This window comes from Gobio gobio (assembly GCF_949357685.1).
Source record: "Gobio gobio genome assembly, chromosome: 8".
Lineage (NCBI taxonomy): Eukaryota > Metazoa > Chordata > Actinopteri > Cypriniformes > Gobionidae > Gobio > Gobio gobio.
The window spans coordinates 57920571-57935664 of record NC_137114.1 but is presented as its reverse complement, the minus strand read 5'-3'; the positions used below and the strand labels follow the sequence as shown (position 1 = coordinate 57935664).

General features: G+C 37.7%; 1 pseudogene across 1 annotated transcript in view; it reads left to right on the top strand.

Moving 5' to 3' along the window:
• The first annotated feature begins 1365 nt into the window (after window positions 1-1365).
• LOC307130428 (NACHT, LRR and PYD domains-containing protein 3-like) overlaps window positions 1366-15094 on the top strand; it is a 22246-nt pseudogene continuing 8517 nt past the window's right edge. Inside the window, exons 1-7 of the transcript XR_013818689.1 lie at window positions 1366-1458; window positions 1833-1929; window positions 8106-8222; window positions 10163-10273; window positions 11901-11996; window positions 12203-13917; window positions 14992-15063. The product of XR_013818689.1 is annotated as an NACHT, LRR and PYD domains-containing protein 3-like (transcript). The remainder of the gene's footprint in view (window positions 1459-1832; window positions 1930-8105; window positions 8223-10162; window positions 10274-11900; window positions 11997-12202; window positions 13918-14991; window positions 15064-15094) is intronic.

The following is a 15094-nucleotide window of genomic DNA, read 5'->3' as shown; positions in this document are numbered from 1 at the left end:
GTTGTGACACAGAATGGCACAAACAGAAGAAACTGAGCAGATAGAAATAAAGACACACATGTTATTACTGCACTACAGATTGTTTCATTGCAAAATATGACAGAAAACCATCATCTGTGATCTCCTCCTGCAGTGAATAGAGACTCATAATAGCCCAGAAAAACAATAAACCAGAGCTAAATGTGACTAAAAGAGTGTGATGAGAGAGAACAGAAGAGATGACTTTAAAACATCAGGATTTATTCATTATTTAATGTGTCGCATCATTTCTGTCCTTTCCTCTCCATGAGTTTTGGCCATTTCAGTAATTCAATTAAAAGTGCAATAAAGTTCTCAATAAATGAAAACTGTTCAAGAGTTGACAGTGTTTTTACAGTATGGTTTTCATTTCTCTGATTCTTTCAGCTTTATGTCACATTGATCCACATTTGGAAAAATCCTCTGATAAAAAACTAAATGTGATTATAAACATGATCGGATGATGACAAACTTATTTCATATCACACAGATGTGATCAAACAAAGATTTATGATTTATTATCAGGAACTCTGCAGAAAGAGAAATGAAAAACAAAGATGAACAAATAAAAAGATTGAATGAACGAGCCAAAGAGAGCAAAACAGAAATAATATATACGCAAGGCTCAACAACTGCGGCTATCAATCTATATTTGTGTATATATTTTATAGTTTTCACATGATTTACACAATTTTATTGCTTGTTTTTTTTGTTTTTTTTATACACACAATATTGCTGTGTTATTACAGTATTATGTTTAATACAGCATCTCTTCAGTTTAAACCATAAACTCTAGAGAACATCTGAAAAGCTCTTTGAAAAATGTGTAAAAAATACTTATTTTTCAGGCCCTAAGAGCAATAAAAACACAGGAAATAAATCTGACTGAGGTTATCATAACTCATGCATAAATGATTAAATTAATCAAAGATTAGGACAAACAGATTTTACAGATAAAAACAAACTGAAAAAGAGCAGAATAAATTCGACAATAGTCAAATAAAAAACAGAAAAAGTACAAAAGACCAAAAGAATGTGAACAAAATGAAGAACAAACAAAAGAACAAAACTATATGAACGAAAGAAAAAATAATGAATAAAAGACGAAAAACAAACAAAGCGACGCGAAAAAAAACTAATTTTATTAACAAAATATTAATCACCAACGCGTCAACACAACACGCATGCGCAGTGCTGCTCTCGTGAACGCGCGTGTCTGTTTGCTCTCTCTCGTCACAAATGCAAAGTGAAAGTAAGCTGGAGTTCACCTGGCGACTGCCGCCATTTTAAGCAGGTAAACACGAATACGATACGGAAAAACTGAGCTTTAAAGTGTTTAATAGAAACGTTTATCAGAGTTTAATCAGGAATGTCCGTGTATGTTTATGATGTTAAAGCTGGAGGATTTGAGAAGCTGTATCTTGTAAAAGTTTGATCGAGGTGAGTGTTCATGTGTGTGTCTTCCTCATATTAATATGAATCTCTGGAGGACATTTTGAGTGATTGTTTGTTTGATATGAAATCTTTAATGAAGGGTTTCTTTCACTTCAAAGTTTCTTTAGTGTTTGGTGATGTCTGTGGTTCTTCAGAGGTTTATCTTCAGATGTGTTGTATTGGTCATTTCACGCGTTTGTTGGGTTTTGTCGGATCTGCGTCTGCTGGCGTTGGTCGGGTTTGTTTTCGCCCGTCCGAAAATTTTTCAATCTGTGTCTGTTTACAGTCTTACACCTCACACACTCCAGATGTGTTCAGATAAATTATGAAGGTTGTTTAATGTAATAATTTAATTTAGTGTGTGATGTTTGTTCATTCAGAGTCAGTGGAGGAGATCAAACTCATCAGATTCTCCTGCAGCTTCATCATGGCTGATCCACAAGGATCCACAGATGGAGATTTCTCTCCAGGATGCAGGTACTTTCAACACACACTGTTAAATATTGTTACATTACATAAAAAGATCTCACGGATCACAGAACCAGTTTACAGGACAAATATTATTTGTGTTTTTGTTTTAAAGCTAACATGAAATATTAAATAAAATATCATATAAAGTCTCCTCAAAGTGTTTTCGAAGAAAGATGAAAATTTAAATATTGCAGTTTTTCTGAATTTCTAAAACACATTTCTCGAAACCATCACCCACTTTCTCAAAATATTAAACACTAAATCTTCAATCTACATTCAGAGTAGGGCTGGGCGAAATGACCAAAATCTCATATCACGATATAGTACTAGAGCTGCAACTACTGATTATTTTTTCTGTCGACAAATCTAAAGATTTTTTTTTTTCAATTAGTTGACTAATCTAACAATTATTTTCCCAGATTAATCTAATGATTCTTTTTTACTGATTATTGTATTTCAAAGAGGGTAGTGAATTTGTATATTATTTTAACATGAAATCAGAATCAGAATCTGAATCAGAATCAGAATGAGCTTTATTGCCAGGGGGGTATTGCACAAAAGCAAGATAAGGGATTAAGCTGGGATTTTCCAGTTATCCTGGCTGAATTTAGCCCTGACTCGGTTGCATGAAGGGAGCCTAAATTAATCTACATTAAGTTACTATGGAGATTTACACTTTGCAGCTAGCCTGCTCCGGAGCAGGCTAACAACCAGGCTAAGATTAATCCTAGTGATTTATCGGCTAGTTCCTCCCTAAATCCTACTAGATATTAATGTGTTTTAGTCATTTCATGGTCCTGCATTAAAAAATTATGATTATTTTAAAAAAGTCATTCATCTAATTATGCGTACTGTTATTTTAGTTATTATTGAAAACTGCTGTTCATTTCACTGTCAGAGGTTTGATGAATATATATATTATTCGAGATTTAAAGCGTTTATTGTCATACACCCAGTGAGGAAAGCAGATTTTCCTGAGCAATTATTACTTTGCTGTCCATAATGAATGCCAACACAGTGTAAAAGAACTATACTATAAAATATTAGAAATAGAATATAGAGTATGTATATCTATATATGGAAGTATAGAGTATAAATGTACTGTTGAATGATAAAAAATATCAATATATTATATTTTATTGCAGTTGATGAGATAAGAAATGGCTCATGAAGTTGCAAATGTGGTTTCAATTAAGTTCGTAACGAGGTCAATATGTAGTATATATAGACCAAAGATTTGTGTGTTTACTATTCACAATGGCTTGCCCTTTGTTGAGTGATGTAGTTGATGAGGAAGTTTTAATACTCAGACGAGCATTCAGGCATGAAAGATAATAAAATGTCAGCAAACATGTCACCTATGTTCTCAGCAAACAAGTCACTTACCAGCCTGCAAAATATTCTTGTATTTAATCTTGACTTGCTGCCAAGTCCTTTTTTGGCCAGACATGTTTGTTCTTTAAGAGGAATAGATAGATACAAATGATAAAATAGATTAGATGGATAAAAATAGAGCAAATTATCTGATTATAGATTACACCAAATCAATTAGAAACAAAACCTACATACAAATAGATAGTAAATAGTAATGGTAAAAAGATTAAACAGATTAGAGACATAAAAGAAACTAAATATTTCAAATATATGTACATAGTGGGTAAGTGTTTGCAATTATTCTTCATGTTAAATGCATGTCCACTGGACACATTTAAGGCAAAGTATACAATTATTTTTGAAAATGACAAGTAACTGAAAAAGAATTGTAAATACAAGTAAAATTACTTGTAATTATGAGGGTTTCAGTGGAGCACTGGTTATTTGGACTACTTACGCATTCAATCGGTCCGCTATTGTTTGCCAAGCATTCTCTCTTTGCTTTATTACAGCAGGTGTATTGCCTTTTTTTACAAATTATATGTTTCACTTCTTCATACGTTTCCATAAGAAGCTGTTGCTCATTAGGCGAAAAGTATGCCGCACGGGTTTTGTCCATTTTTGCATCGGTGATTCTGTGATCGATTTCGTGATCTTTTTAAGAATGCCGTGAACGCGCATTTATCCAAACTAAATACACCTGGCTTGACATATCCGCGCGTTCTCATCCTGGCTCAGCAAACGTGCAACGGATTAAGCCAGGATGCACTGATTAAACTAGGTCAAGCCGCGACTATTCTGTTATCCTGGCTTTCTTAATTCTACTTTTGTGCAATACCCCTCAGGTGTGCTTACACACACAAGGAATTTGTTTTGGTTACAGAAGCTTCCAGTACACAATGTAAATTGACAAGACAAGAGACAAGTAACATAAAAATACATTTGTAAGTTAAACACACAATGGTGGAAATGCAATGTGACAGAAGCGCTTCGGATGGAATAGAATATGTACAGATGTTTTGTAAATATAGGTACTATATATAAGTTATAAGGTGCTATATGTGAAATGTCTGAGGTAAAGTATTGCACACATTTATTGCACAGTAGGGTGTATAATATGTATATACGGGTGCTATAGGATCTACAGGTGTTTTAAATATACAAATTTACACATTTTTAAGGTGCTATATACACAGAGTCTGACGGAAGTTGTTTATTGCACACATTTATTGCTCAAGGTGAAATCAATGAATGATGACAATATTAATTGTATTTCAGGAAGGGTAGTGTACTTAAGCCATTTTATAATGAAATATATGAACACAAGAAGCTTTTTAAACATTATGTATAATGATACTATTCATCATAAAATGTATACAGAGTAGGCCTAATTAGGAAAAGTTGTTTACTATAATAGTTGAGTATGATTTACTTATTGATTACAACTCCATTACTCCATTAAGTAACTCCATTACTTGAGTAAAAGTACTACTGGTCAAATATTACTCCATTACAAGTAAAGTTGTAAAGATAGATTTTTACTTAAGTAAAAGTACAGAAGTACTTGCTTTTAAAAGTACTTAAGTATCAAAAGTAAAAGTAAAAGCGTTATTTTATTATTTTTGCATTGTTGTATGAATGTACGCTGTTCCATCATGGTGGTTTAAGCCAGTCATGCTCCATCTGACATGCTAGCATACCTTGAACTCATTTAAATACTTGTTTAAAAGTTACAAAACTCTTATCAAAGTCAAAATCATACTAGAAAAGAAAGGTTTCTACATTGTGTTTATTTGACAGGATTATGTAAAACACATTTCTGAAAGGACTTTAGTTAACATTATTAGCCCAACTACGTTTGCAACTAACATCATTGTGGAACGTTACCTATGCGTTAGCGCTGTATCCACAAGGCTATGGCAACTTGGTGGGTAAATCTATAAAAATCATTTGACCGACCATACTTAATACCAGTGTTAATTTTGACAGCAAATTGTGATTTAGTTTTAGTAATAGTCTTTTGACTATAACATTTTAGGCATCTGAATTGTTTTAGTTTTAGTCTAGTTTTAATTAACTATAATACAATTTTAGTAGATTCAATTGACAAAACTTCAGTACTTGTGGTCTGGCGTTTGAGAGGCAGCTTTCTGTGTGCACTTTCGTGTCGTCGCACTTTTTCAGACTTATCCACGTCTGCTCTTCTGAATTTTAACTTTTAAGTATGACTATGGTTGCGCGCACTGCATCTGGAACTGTCGTCTTCTATTTTGCCATCAATTGATTAGTGTTCAAAAAATACTTGGAAATCATTGAACTTCATGTGATCCTACAAGAGTGATTACTGATAGGCTGTCTGCAAAAAACAAAAGAAGGAATCACGTTTTAAAGAAGAAAACAAATCATCCACTGACTTTCAAAGGGGCTACGACTTTCTACTTCGAGGACCTTGATAGAAATGTAGTGGAGTAAAAAGTACGATATTTGTCTTTCAAATGTCAAAAGGTTCACATACAGGAGCTTTCAGCATAGTTTTAATGTATAACTAGTCTTCTATTTTGAAGATATACATGTGCATAAACAACGACTAAAGTTGCCAGAAGTTTTTGCCCAAACTTCAAAGACACATTTAAATGATTAAAACTAGAGGCATATCAGTCGCATTTGAAGCAGATATATGCTGCCCATAATAAATCAAAGCACGAGACGTACTGGGGTCGGAGAAGAACACCGGAAAATGTGACCGAATGGACAATATTCGTCTATATTTGCAATACACACGCCACGGTTCAGCTACGCGAGACGAACACTGGCAGTGTGAATAAGCCCAACGGGTGCGTGTGCGGCTCCCGCTCTCCACACACACACACACACACACACACACACACACATATTCTGCTCTGCCACCGCGTGCAGTGTGAGACCGGCTTTACAGAGCGAACAAAGCACAGTTTTACTCGGCTTCTGTTTAAAGTACTCCCACACTTTTGAATGTCGCGGTCTGGCTTTATATGATAAATTATCATTTTCACTATGCCCGGGAGCAGAAGCTGCCATTATTCTAGATCTTCTGTTCTATTCTAGAACGTAAATAATGTGCCGTCGACGCATTTCACGCGTATCTTCATAGTATCTTCGTAGTCGACATCATCGATGACGTCGACGCGCCGTTGCAGCCCTATATAGTACTTTTCTGTAAATTCAATCAATTAATAGTTTATATATTAGGGATGCAACAATACAGTTAGTCCACGGTTCAATACATACCTCGGTTTTTTAACCACGGTTTTCGGTTCGTTTCGGTTCTGATGGCTTGTCACATCCGTTTTTTACTATTTTATTCTTAGCCAACAGGAGCAGCAAGAGGTTAAAGGGTTAGTTCACCCAAAAATGAAAATTCTGTCATTAATTACTCACCCTCATGTCGTTGGACACCCGTAAGACTTCCGTTCATATTCGGAACACAAATGAAGATATTTTAGTGTAAAGCTGATGGCTGAGAAAGGCTTCAGACAGGCCTCCATTGGCATTCAGTACATTTACACTCACAAGATCCATGAAAGGCACTAAAAATGTCGTTACAAAGTCCATCTCACCACAGTGGCTCTACAATCATTTTACGATGCGACGACAATAGTTTTTGTGCGAAAAAAAAATCAAAATAACACCTTTATCCAGCTTGTTCTCGACTTCCGTGAATGCCTCCACGACTTATGCGCGAGAATATGACGTAGCGCCGGCGTTCGGGAATCCATGAAATACACACTCTAACACCATTTTTTTTGAGCACTACGCCGAGACCTAAAGCACGATCAATGTAGAATCCAACAGCTTAGACACGCGCGTCTTCCTCTGCTCGTAAACAAATCGCTTCTGGGTCATATGTCCGAACGCCGGATCTGCGTCATATTCTCGCGCATGTGAACTAACCCTTTAAGGAAAAAAAAATACTACTTTTGTTGTTACTCTTTCTTTATTTAACTTAAAAGACTTAACTTTAAACTTTACTTCAAAAACACTTGTACACATTCCTAGTGTATTTTATAATATAAAATAAATGTATATAAAGATTTACACTGGCAGCTCAGAGCTGTATAGCAGTATTTAAGTATGAGATTGAATGAATAATGTAAAAATAAAACACTACATAGACTTCACTATAAAATCTACATTGATTCTTATTAAAGCTACTGTATTAAAGTTTTTCAGTGGGTGATTTTCTGTTTGTCTTTTGTTGTTTTATTCACATTAAAGGGATAGTTCACTCAAAAATTAAGATTCTATCACTGATTACTCATGCTCAAGTTGTTTTAAACCTGAATAAAGTTCTTTCTTCTGTTGGAAAATATATTTTGAAGAATGTTGGAAACCAACAGTTGCTGGTCCCCATTGTAGGAAATAATAATATGGATGTCAATGGCTACCATCAACTGTCTGGTATTCAAATGGAGAAATAAATACAGGTTTGGAACCATATTAGAGTGAGGAAATAATGACATAATTTTAGAGGTGAACTGTCCCTTTAAGGACAAGCGGCAGCGTGTTACCTAGGCTGTGCTGCGGTCAATTTAAGACCTCTACACATCTAATATACAGACTGATTTCACTTCCTCTTTAGACATAACTGACTGTTTTTTTATGTAAACCTTGTGTGTATTTGACGGTATTAGCACAGTAAGACCGTAATCACGTGTTTGACAGGCTTTCAGTGCGTGTGATTAAAACAGTGCATAAGCACGCAAATAAAATGATTGGTTTAGGCTGTGGACAATTTGAAAGGATTAAACTGAATGTGTTCTCTGTTCCAGTTCAGTCCAGCAGAAGAGCTCAAACCCAGAGTCCAGCTGTGTGTCTATGAAGAGTAACGGGTCTATGATTGAGCCGCCAGTAGGGTTTAAGAGTGGAGACAAACGGCCTAATCTCAGGTATAGCATCTCTATAAAAGTTATGCTTATAGTATGACATTTTTGAATCGTGGTTGATGATCACTAGAGTTGAATCATTCTTTAATTCTATTGTTGTTTTCATTTTATTTGTTTTGAATCCCTAATTCCTAATATTACAGTTTTCTCAGTTGCTTTGGTTAATTTTTTGAATCATGCTTAACATTTGCATAGTTCATTTCTCAAAATAATTGTCATCAAACTTTGAGAGACAGTGAAAAACCTCTGAGTTACAGACGTTACAGCAAAAGTTTTACAACACTCGCTGATCTTTCCTAAGACAGAAGTTTCCAATAAAAGTGCACAACATGTATAAGTCTGTATCTTTAGACCATCGGATCATTGTATTGAGCTACTGCACTGATGCACTGTTACACACAAACACACACTCCTGCTCGGAGCCACCCGGTTCTGTCTCCCCTTCACTCGCTGTTTTTCACGTTTCTGCCTGCATCCTCATGGTGCCGTGTAAGATTGCAGTCATCCAAATGATGAAAAAGGATTGCCGTTGTTGGAAACTCTTTTCCTCGTTGAAGCAGAGCCCAGGAGACGTCGGGATATCTTTCAAGCAGACGTTACTCTTTATTGGGACACTCTGTTTGGTCCCTGTGGTCCTCGAAGTCTAACTCAAACAGTTTACACTAATTTATCCACATTTCAGGGGGAGGGATTCACACAGTAGAGGAGGAGACAATCTAAACAAAGTAATTAAATGTTGTGTCCAGGTAAAGGGACAAACCCCAGACATTAGAGTGTCACCAGTCCTAATCCAATCAGCATAACGATTACAGGGGCTCCAAGAGCCATTAAAGACGAATGGTGAGAATCTCAGAAAATCTGGCTCATTTAAAGAGAACAGGAACTGGCCTGGAAACTTTGCATTACCTTTACCTTAAATACTAAATGCAATGTACTTCCCTTAGTTTTAAACAGATTCTTACATTTGTAATCCCACACCGTACACAATGATTTTGCGACACCACAAAATAAACGATAGAGCATGTTTTGAAAAGAGACTTTTTATTTCGTCCAACTGATCTATATCGTCATGTCCCTAGTTCAGAGAACCTCTGACTCTAACGGCAAAATCAAACAATTACCTCAAAACCATTTTATCTGTGCTCAAAATCAAATAATGCTTTCAGATTATAGACCCAGTGAGTCAATATTATAATTGCAGCATCCAAAGCATGCATTTACAGAAAGTATATTGTAACACGGTAAACACATTTTGCAATTACGTAAACAGTATAGTGATCATGGTAGTACAGTAGTGAGGTGAATAAATTGGATACTGTATGCACTGCAAGTGTAGTATTGTACTGAATGTCTTTATGTTCAGCACTTGCATAATGTAAAAATACAGTAGTATTGCTTCAAGTCAATAGTCAAAGTCACTTTGTCCACATCACAGACAATGTCGTCTCTTGTCAGGCAAAGGGAAAAACCCTCTAGTGTGCCGGATCCAGCCTTTACAACACTGACCTGCTCGTTCATCCTCATCCTCTTCCTCCTCGTCCACCACCTCTTACACATACTCTTCCTCCTCTCCTTTTCAGCTTCTTTCCATCTATTGTTCGTATCAAAATTCAGTGCAACATTACTGAACTGGCTTATTTTGTACAGTTGGTTTGATCACCTCATTAGAAATAAGTGTGAATAATTTAGAGTTGTTGTGTGTAAACAATGACAACGTGTTATAGTTGTGTTTAACTTTAACCTGTCTGTGTTTAGCGTTGTGCAACACAAGTGCATCACAGTGCGAAATCTGTTTAGAGTTTTGCAAAAAGAGTGCATGAGATTTGCAAATGGCGTCTAAACGCCTGAACTTGTTTTCAGGTTTTACAGAAAGAGTGATTTATTCAACAAATTGGTTTAGGCTGTTGAGAATTTGAAAGGATTGAATGTGTTCTCTGTTCCAGTTCAGTCCAGCAGAAGAGCTCAAACCCAGAGTTCAGCTGTGTGTCTATGAAGAGTGACTGCTCTATGGATCGCCCAATAAAGTTTAAGAGTGGAGACAAACGGCCTCTCAGGTATATCATCTCTATAAAAATTATGCTTATAGTATGACATTTTTGAATCGTGGTTGATGTTCACTAGAGTTAAATCATTCTATAATTCTATTGTTGTTTTCAGTTTGTTTGTTTTGAATCCCTAATTCCTAATATTAGTTTTCTCAGTCGCTTTGGTTAATTTTTTTAATCATGCTTTGCAAAGTTGATTTCTCAAAATAATTGTCATCAAAGTTTGAGACCCAGTGAAACACCACTGAGTTACAGACGTTACAGCAAAAGTGTTACAACACTCGCTGATCTTTCCTAAGACAGAAGTTTCCAGTAAAAGTGCACAACATGTATAAGTCTGTATGCTTTTTATTTTACTTAGTTTTAAAACCAGTTCAGTCCAGCAGAAGAGATCAAGACCAGAGTCCAGCTGTGTGTCAGTGAAGAGTGACGGCTCTATGGATCGCCCAATAAAGTTTAAGAGTGGAGACACACGGCCTGATCTCAGGTATATCATCTCTATAAAAGTTATGCTTATAGTATTAGATTTTTATGAAGTTGTTATTAAAGGGTTAGTTCACCCAAAAATGACAATTCTGTCATTAATTACTCACCCTCATGTCGTTCGAGACCCGTAAGACCTCCGTTCATCTTCAGACACAAATGAAGATATTTTGGTGTAAAGCTGATGCTGAGAAAGGCTTCAGATAGGCCTCCATTGGCATTCAGTACATTCACACTCACAAGACCCATAAAAGGCACTAAAAACGTCGTTACAAAGTCCATCTCACCACAGTGACTCTACAATAATTTTACGATGCGACGACAATAGTTTTTGTTCGCCAAAAAAAATCTAAATAACACCTTTATCCAACTTGTTCTTCACTTCCGTGTGTGTCTCCACGACGCATGCGCGAGAATATGACGCAGATCCGGCGTTCGGACACATGACCCAGAAGCGATTTGTTCACAAGCAGAGTAAGGAACACGTATCTCAGCTGTTGAATTCTACATTGATCGTGCTTTAGGTCTCGGCGTAGTGCTCAAAATGGGGCTGAAGTGAGCATTTCATGGATTCCCGAGCGCCGGATCTGCGTCATATTCTCGCGCATGCGTCGTGGAGGCACACACGGAAGACAAGAAAAAGTTGGATAAAGGTGTTATTTTGATTTTTTTTTGCGCACAAAAACTATTGTCGTCGCATCATAAAATTATTGTAGAGCCACTGTGGTGAGATGGACTTTGTAACAACGTTTTAAGTGCCTTTTATGCGTCTTGGGAGAGGAAATGTACTGAATGCCAATGGAGGCCTATCTGAAGCCTTTCTCAGCATCAGCTTTACACTAAAATATCTTCATTTGTGTCTGAAGATGAACGGAGGTCTGACGGGTCTCGAACGACATGAGGGTGAGGAATTAATGACAGAATTTTCATTTTTGGGTGAACTAACCCTTTAATATACAGCAGTGTAATGAGTTCAGATCCTGTAAGTTTCAGTCTATTAATGATGATCATTGTGCTCTTGTGTAAAGCTCTATGTATTGTATTGTTAATACATTCACACACTGTAAAAGCTGTTGGTCTGTTACTCAGTTAATGACACAATTACATCAATACCAGTGTGTCTGATTCTTTACCCTCTTCATTCTGATTTAAGGGCAAATCTTCAATCCAGACCAGTTAAAAACAAAACTGTGTTCACGCCTGTGATTCAACCACAAGACTTTAATGAAAGCATGTGTCCTGGTTTCAGGTAAAATGTGGGACTTTTGTTGTTGTTTAATTTTAGGAGCTGCAATGACATCACACATCACTCAAACACATGATTAATGATTGAAACATTTCAGAAACCGTATGATGTTCTGTGTCCCATAATACAGCAAACAAATCATCCATTTTGTGATCTATGGTTATTTACTTCTCTAACTTGTGTAATAATGTGGTATTTTAATCTTACAGCCGTGACTCTAAACCTGCTGAAGTCCTCGACACATTGAGATCAAATCTGAGGAAGAAGTTTGAGTGTGTGTGTGAGGGAATATCAAAGCAGGGAAACCCAACACTCCTGAATGAGATCTACACAGAGCTCTACATCACAGAGAGTGAAAGTGGAGAGATCAATAATGAGCATGAGGTGAGACAGATTGAGACACAGTCCAGGAGAGCAGAAACAGAGGACACACCGATCAAATGCAGTGACATCTTTAGACCTTTACCTGGACAAGACAAACCCATCAGAACTGTGCTGACAAAGGGAGTCGCTGGCATTGGAAAAACAGTCTCTGTGCAGAAGTTCATCCTGGACTGGGCTGAAGGGAAACAGAATCAGGACGTCCAGCTCATATTTCCACTTCCTTTCAGAGAGCTCAACTTGATGAAGGACAAAACACTCAGTCTTTCAGATCTTCTTCATGTCTTTTTCCCTGAAACCAAAGAAATGGAAATATCCAGTGATCAGTATAAAGTGTCCTTCATCTTTGATGGTCTGGATGAGTGTCGTCTGTCTCTGGATTTTCAGAGCGATGTGAGGTTGTGTGATGTGACTGAATCAGCCTCAGTGGACGAGCTGCTGACGAACCTCATTGCGGGGAATCTGCTCTCATCTGGATCACCTCCAGACCCGCAGCAGCTGATCTCGTCCCCTCTGAGTGTGTCCATCGAGTGACAGAGGTACGAGGCTTCAGTGACCCACAGAAGCAGGAATACTTCAGGAAGAGAATCAGTGATCAGAGTCTGGCCGACAGGATCATCTCACACCTGAAGTCATCAAGGAGCCTCTTTATTATGTGTCACATCCCAGTTTTCTGCTGGATCTCAGCCACTGTTCTGGAGAAGATGTTGAGGAAATCACGGAAAGGAAAACTCCCCAAAACTCTCACTCAAATGTACACACACTTCCTGCTCCTCCAGACCAACATCAAACATGAGAAGGACTATGAGAAGAAAGTGAAAGATGAAGAGATGATGGTCAAACTGGGGAAACTGGCGTATCAGCAGCTTGTGAAAGGACACCTGATCTTCTATGAGGAAGACCTGAGAGAGTGTGGCATTGATGTGACAGAAGCATCAGTGTACTCAGGATTGTGCACTCAGATCTTCAGAGAGGAGTTGGGCTTGTATCAGGGGAAAGTCTTCTGCTTTGTTCATCTGAGCATTCAGGAACATCTAGCGGCTCTATATGTGCATCTCTCCTTTATAAACAAGAACATCAATGTGTTTGACCAGATTACCAAACCAACTAATGGAGACACAGCTTCACTGTCTGATCTCCATCAGAGAGCTGTGGATGAGGCTTTAGACAGTAAAAATGGGCATCTGGACCTTTTCCTTCGTTTCCTTCTGGGTCTGTCAGTGGAGTCTAATCAGAGTTTCTTACAAGAACTAAAGACACAGACAGGAAACAGCTCTCACAACAATGAGGAAACAGTCGACTATATTAAAGAAAAGATCAGTGAGAATCCCTCTCCAGATAAATACATCAATCTGTTTCACTGTCTGAATGAACTGGGGGATCTTTCACTAGTGGACGAAGCTAAACCTCATATGAGCCGTGGATTACGTGATGTGAAACTCTCCTCATCTCAGTGGTCAGCTTTGGTTTTTGTGTTGTTGTCCTCAGAGCAGACGATGCAGGAGTTTCACCTGGGCAGCTTAATTGGATATGGAATTGATCAGTAAGTAACACTGAGTTCAATCATTACAGTCTAAAACATTATGAACAGAGACACACAGATCAGAGGTGTTTAAATCACGGGCACAGATTGATTTCTGGGATATTGAGCATAATTTGCGGGTGTTTCTCAAACGGAGGCTGTGTCCTAGTAAGGCTGCAGATCTCGACGGCCACGTCATCAAGCGCCTCTGAAGGCCGTCTCAGTTTGAAGGATCCTTTGACGGCAGCCTTCGTTTCACATCTTTAATTCAGCTCAATCACCCACAATCCTTTGCACACATTCACATTCATGAAAAAGACCTGCTGGAGAACGAGCTGAGCTTATCTGAGCTCATTATGAAATGTAAGACACAAATAATGTTTTCAGAGATGAAGGCACACGTGTTATCTTTAGTTTTGGTGTAAATGAATCTCTCGACACTAAACTGCCAATAATGAGCCACTGGAGACACAGACGGCTGGCATTCACTGCATTGCACTCATAGAAGAGCCAGTTAATATAAAGATCTTTAATACAAAGTATTTTTCCCAAATGAAGTGTGAACAGTATTTTGGTGGCGTGACCGTGGGGGCGGGAACACGTGTGCCGTAGCCATGAGCCCTTACTAGAGCGTCTCCTAGTGTTTAATGCTGAGGAGGACTGGAGTCTACAAGCCTCAGAAGGACTGGACTAGGAAAGACACAACCTCACTAGGATGCAGCCGTCCGTTTGAGACGCTCCCAATATCAATATGAGGGAGACTCCTGGAACTTCCCGGAGAGCTGGGATGTCTGATTATGGGAGTGAATCCGCTAAACTATTGATCTGAGTCACTCCTGAGATTGTGATGATTGACACAGTGATCACCATAGCAACGGACGGGACAGTAAATCTGATGTCATCATAGATCTGAGCACTGAGTGTTGTGTGTAAATGCAGACTAATAGACCGACAGAAACACTGACCAGAGAAAGAAACATCAGATCTGTGTCCGTTAGAAACCAGTTTAATTAAAACTATATTTGAGGTATTATTTACTTCTGATATTATTATTATCATCATTAATAATGAACTTATTGTTTTATGTTCTAACAGTTGCTCAGTAAACACACCAGATGAAGTTCTTCAGAAGCTGCTGCCTGTGGTTACAGCAACTAGATCAGCTGAGTAAGTCACACTGAGAACAATCATCACTGCT